Source organism: Sabethes cyaneus, chromosome 3, assembly GCF_943734655.1.
Source record: "Sabethes cyaneus chromosome 3, idSabCyanKW18_F2, whole genome shotgun sequence".
NCBI classification, from domain to species: domain Eukaryota; kingdom Metazoa; phylum Arthropoda; class Insecta; order Diptera; family Culicidae; genus Sabethes; species Sabethes cyaneus.
In genome coordinates this window covers 135086207-135092513 of record NC_071355.1, presented here as the reverse complement: position 1 = coordinate 135092513, position 6307 = coordinate 135086207, and positions in this window count along the sequence as shown.

Genomic DNA, 6307 nt, shown 5'->3' with positions numbered 1-6307 from the left:
GGTCGCACCACTATCAATGACCCAGTCACACTTCGAGTTTCGTCCAGCCATAAACAACATTGCACTGGAACACTCAGCGTTAACCTGCTTCGCTTTATGCGCACTGTTATTCTTCGACTCTTTCTTCGCTTGCCAGAGCCGACAATTTCTTCGCAAATGTCCTTTCTTGTTACAAAAGAAACAAACTTTGTCCGAAACACTATTCGCGACTTTTATCTTTGCACCGGTAACATCACTTTTCATCACACGCATTTGGGACGGTACACCGTCGCGATCTTTTCGCCTTTCACACTCGTCGAGAATTTTTGATTTGACCAACTCTAATGTCAACTCTTCATCAGAGCGGCTCTCTAATGCCGTAATGAGCCCACCAAAGGATTCCGGTAAACTGCGAAGTATCATCGCAATTTTCAATGGTTGCACCAGGTCCAAATCGGCATTCGCAAGTCGTTGAAAAGATTCCTCAATTTCGTACAGGTGACTTTCCATATCACCGCCTTCATTTAATTCCAAGTTACACAGTTTCTTCAGCATACTCACTCGAGAAGTAACGGTAATCTTCTCGTGATAATCACGCAGTGCTTTCCAAAAGTCTTTCGCACTTTCTGCACTCTTCACGAGGCTGTATTGGTTTTCTTCAATACATAACCCCATGGTAGCCTTCGCCTTTTTATCGTCTTTTGACCACAGAGGCGTCAGGGGCTCCGGCTTTGGATCTTCGACAACGTACCAAAGCTCTTCGCGTGTCAGAAGCATCTCCATTCTAAACTTCCAAGAGTGCCAGTTGTGGTTGTTTAGTTTGGAAAATTTGCTCAATGCTTCCATGCTGCTATGCAAACTGTTCGTACCGGTACAGTACTCGTACACAACTTGTGATATCTCTTGTAATGATGTTTACTGCTGTGTGGTCCAGGTCCAAAGAGGACGATTCTATTGTTTATTCAGTATTTATAGGTTACAATCATGTCTTAGTAGTAGTAGGTTTGTATACAATGATATATCAAATTTATATTCAATTAATTGCTATTGTTTCTCATATTCACCACTCGTCTAATAATTTTAACCCTTAAATGTCCACAACTGTTTGTATATACCACATCTCCCTCTCAAAATAATAAAAATCGAAACCTTAACTTAACATTAATATATACATAGCAGTTTCTTTTTCTAATCTTTTATAGCAATGGAATCTCAACGATTGGTATTCTTCAATTTTAATCTTTCACTTCTACGCGGAACATTTTCTTGACCAGTGCGAACATTTTCGCCCATCCTAACATCAGTATTACTATTTGAACTTCTTTCTTGATCAATTTTCTGTCGATTATTAATCTTCTTTAGATGAAATTTGTTTCGTCTATACAAAGTACCGTCATTGTTACGAATCCAATACGATCTGGGTGTATCAGCTAGTGATTCTATGATTGCTTTCTCCCACTGACTGTATTTATTCAAATACATTACCTCATCTCCCACCTCAAGATCATTTCTCTCTTTACTACCACGATCATAGTAACTCTTCTGCGTTTCCGAGTGCCATCTTTGCTGTTCGGCACAATGTTGAACTTGAGGTTGTAACAAATTGTACGAAATGGGTAGAAAGGTATTGCACTTACGACTCATCAATAGCTCAGCCGGCGAAAGATTCAAATCTTTCAAAGGCGAATTTCTGTACTCCATCAACGCTTTACGAAAATCTATATTTGAATCCTTTGATTTTTTAAGAATATTTTTCGCAATTTGTACAAATTTTTCCGCTAGTCCATTCGATTTTGGGTAATATGGATTAGAAGTAATCAAATTAAATTCAAAATTTTGAGAAAAATCTCTGAACTCCTTGGATCCAAATGGCATGTTATCAGCAATCACTGTAACTGGTTTCCCATGAGTCGCAAACAAATCAATTAATTTATCAATAACGGCAGGAGCTGTTTTACTCGGCAACTTGACCATTTCAAGCCACTTTGAGTAATAATCGACAACAATCAAAAACGGCTTTCCCTCAAAATCCATCAAATCCATTCCTAATTTCTGAAATGGCAAGTTTGGTATCTCGTGGTTAATCAAAGGCTCTTTAACATTCTGCTTGGAATGTTTTAAACAAATTACGCAATATCCAATCTTGTTCTCTATATCACTTGATAATCCGGGCCAAAAGAACAATTCCCTTGCTCTCGTCTTAGTTTTTTCTATTCCAAAATGTCCTACATGCAACCACTCTAACACTGGTTGTCGTAGGTTCACTGGCACAAAAATTCTATCGTTCAGTAAAATAATTCCATCATCCACATACAAATCATTTTTATATTTCCATAAAAATCTCAAACTTTCATGTAGACATTTCTTATTCTTTGGCCAACCTTCACGATAAATTTTCAAAAGCTGTCCCAATATAGGATCCTTTTCCGTTTCCGTAACAAATTGTTTCTTACGTGTATCACTAATGTTGATGGTATGAACATAACCTGTGAGATCTTCCTCTACCTCATCAGGCATTAAAACTTTCCGAGAGAACCGAGAGAGCACATCAGCGATGTACATGTGCTTTCCAGGCAAATAACTCAACGTAAAACAATATGGCAGCAACTTAATGCGAAGTTTTTGCAGCCTTGATTACGGAATATCACAGAGGCTCTTTTCCATAATTGAAACCAATGGTTTATGATCAGTTTCTACTGCAAAATTTCGACCGTAAACATAATTATGGAACTTTTTGCAAGAATACACGATTGCCAGCATTTCTTTTTCAATCTGCGCATATCGTGTCTCTGCATCATTCAAACTTCTAGACGAAAACGCGATCGGTTTGCCATTTTGCATCAAACAAGCACCTAACCCATTTTGAGATGCATCACTGTATTTTTATAGGAATTTTATCATCAAATGCACTCAAATGAGGAGAATTCTTGATAAAACGCTTAATTTTATCCAAACAGTCTTCTTGTGGCTTTCTCCAAGCGAAAACACAATCCTTTTTCAGCAAATCGCGTAATGGCTTTGACAACTCAGCCAAATGAGGAATAAACGCCCTAATGTAATTAATCATTCCCAAAATCTTCTGTAGTTCAACTTTTGAAGATGGCGACCTAATTTCCTGTAGATCATCCAGTCGGCTTTGATCTGGGCGAAATCCCAACTTAGAGACCTCATGTCCTAGATAGCGTACTTTATTCACTCGATATTGTAATTTGTTCGAATTGAATTTAATGTTCCGTTGTCTAGCACGCTCGATTACTTTTTTCATGATACAATCATGCTCTTCTTCATTATCAGCATAAATCAAGAGATCGTCTATGTAGACGAAAACCCCTGCGATGTCCGAAAAGTTTTCTTCGTTAAACTTTTGAAACACTTCTGGCGAAATAGAGAGACCAAAGGGTAATCGTTTGTAGCGATAAACCCCAAATGGTGTATTGAAACTACATAAAAAACTTGTTCCGGATCGTCGTTAGGGGGGCCGATTACCAACGGGACTGGACGTCTTCACACTAAAATAAAACGCTAGATTTATCTTACGGCAACCATCCGCCAACCGCGGTGGTTGCTAGTGCACTGTCTTGATTGCTATTTATTATTCGCCTTTTATACACTTGCGGTAGATTTATTACATGGTCAGAATAATAGCCTTTGTGCATCACGTTCAGTTGAACAGACAATAGCGTTTTGTGACTAGCTTCGGCTGGACAATAGACGCTAACTGCGATGGATTACAATGCGGCTTTCTGCCGCAACATACTCCACCACCAAAACCAACGGTTTTTCACTATGACGTAGGGAGGAACAGATCACATTTAGACGGAACGGATGAACGATGATGTCAGTGGGTTAGTTGAACTCTGCTTCTGGCGAACGACGCGGACGGTAATTGCTCGCTGGTCACAGCGGCGCAATCCAAGCCTGACTATACGTAGTCCGAGGCCTGCATTCCCAGATGAATTTCTCGAACCGCAAACTGACCACTTCCAGGAATTAAAACATTCTCGGATGCTGCAAGCTTCCGTGCTGTACAGCCCTCCTACTACTACGCTGAATCCAAGAACCGGGGAGTCAGGAGCTGAATGTATCTTGCTAAGCGGCTGTGATTCGCCCACACCGGCATAGCTCCGCTGGGGGAATTGATTGCTAAGCGGCTGCGAAGTCACCCACACCGGCATAGCTGAAGCGTAAATGTCCGATAACGATTGCACACCGCACTACCTGCAATAATACGGCTAACACGACTAACGTCGAACAGGAACTATCCACTGTTCGCATACCAAATGTTCCACCTCTAGCAGCTAGCCAGCAACACGGTCGACGAACTTGATGTCCCGCGAGTAAAATGATGTTGCTGAAAACACTAATTCAGCGTCGAAAATATCACGTGTTGCTGCGAACCGATAGCACGAACGATAAAACTGAAGTCCGGTTGGTAAAACGTTGTCTGTGCCAGGGCAAATCCTGGTCACGGCACCAATGTTCCGGATCGTCGTTAGGGGGGCCGATTACCAACGGGACTGGACGTCTTCACACTAAAATAAAACGCTAGATTTATCTTACGGCAACCATCCGCCAACCGCGGTGGTTGCTAGTGCACTGTCTTGATTGCTATTTATTATTCGCCTTTTATACACTTGCGGTAGATTTATTACATGGTCAGAATAATAGCCTTTGTGCATCACGTTCAGTTGAACAGACAATAGCGTTTTGTGACTAGCTTCGGCTGGACAATAGACGCTAACTGCGATGGATTACAATGCGGCTTTCTGCCGCAACAAACTTGATTTTCTATCTAGCTCAATTTGGAAAAATCCATCTTTCAGATCAAGTACTGAAAATATACTTTTATTCGCCAATTTCACTCGCAAATCATCAATTGTTGGAATCAAAAATGGCTCCTTCAGAAGCACTTTGTTCAAATCACGTGGGTCGAGACAAAGCCTGAGTGATTTGTCTGGTTTCTCGACAATAGTGAGGTTAGAAATCCATTCTGTTGGTTCGTTTACAGGAGCGATGATTTTATTTTCACACAACCGCTCCAGTTCATCTTTTAATTTATCCATTAAAGCAAAAGCTACTCGTCTTGCAGGCTTTGCAATAGGTGTAGCCTTTGGCTCAATCTTCAATTGATATTGTTGTTTAAAACAACCAATACCCGAAAACACATCAAAATTCCGTTGCACAAATTTACTTCCAGCATTCTCATCCGTTTGCACATCTAAAACGCGCTGAACTAACCCCAAATCCACACAACTTTTCAAACCTAGTATAGGTTTAACGTTCAGATCGACTATCACAAAATCTAAATCGCGAGTCACTTCACGACATGTGACACTAAGTGTCTTCTTTCCGAGTGGGCTAATTTTCGATGCTGATCCAAATCCTTGTAAAGCGATGGGCGCTTCATCAAGATCACTAATACCGAGTTCTGACAAGACACGAGCTGGTAAAATGTTCACATCCGCTCCAGTATCTAACTTGAACCTAATGTGCATGCTACCGATCCTAACCTCTTCGTTCCAGTGAGTTCCCTCACGTGTTTCAATAACGTCCATGTAACAAACTGATACTTCACCAGCACTTTTGATCTTAGTGTTACTGGTGCAAGCTCTACTAAAGTGGTTTAATTTACCGCATGCTGTACAGTTTTTGCCGAAAGCCGGACATTTTCCTTTCGGGTGATCATAGCCACAATAGCTACACTTTAAAATGTCGTTAGGTTTTGTATTGTTTGGCATCGTCGTGTTAGTACGGTTAGTATTTTTCACTGACTTTTTAGTTTTATAACGATTTTGCGATTGATTTTTCGGTTTTTCGTCCTTTTTGTTAGTATAAAATCCCTTATTCTTAATCGAATCTACACGCGACAATGAACTCTGTCCATCACGGTGCATCACTTTCAATTGTTCTTTCCGTTGTTCTTCGATTTTGCACGCATCGATAACTTTATCCAAGGAAAGCTCAACAGCTTCCTTTCCCATCAACTTATCTGCGAAAAGTCCATCGTACAACCCGAACACAATTTGATCCCTCAACAAACTATCCCTCATAATTCCATATTCACATGTCTTCAATAAGGTTGTAATTTCCCTCAGAAAATCGTCGAATTTTTCCCCTACACTCTGATGACGGTGTGTAAAGACAAACCGCTCGAAGATCACGTTCTTTTTCTTTCCATAATACGCATCAAAAGCTTCAATCACTCCTCGAATTCTTCCTTATCTTCTTCCTTCAATGGTAGAACGTTGAAGATTTCCAGACCCTCTGGACCGATAACCGATAACAAGATAGCCACTTGCACATCACTTTCTTGCCGGAAGTGACCTGC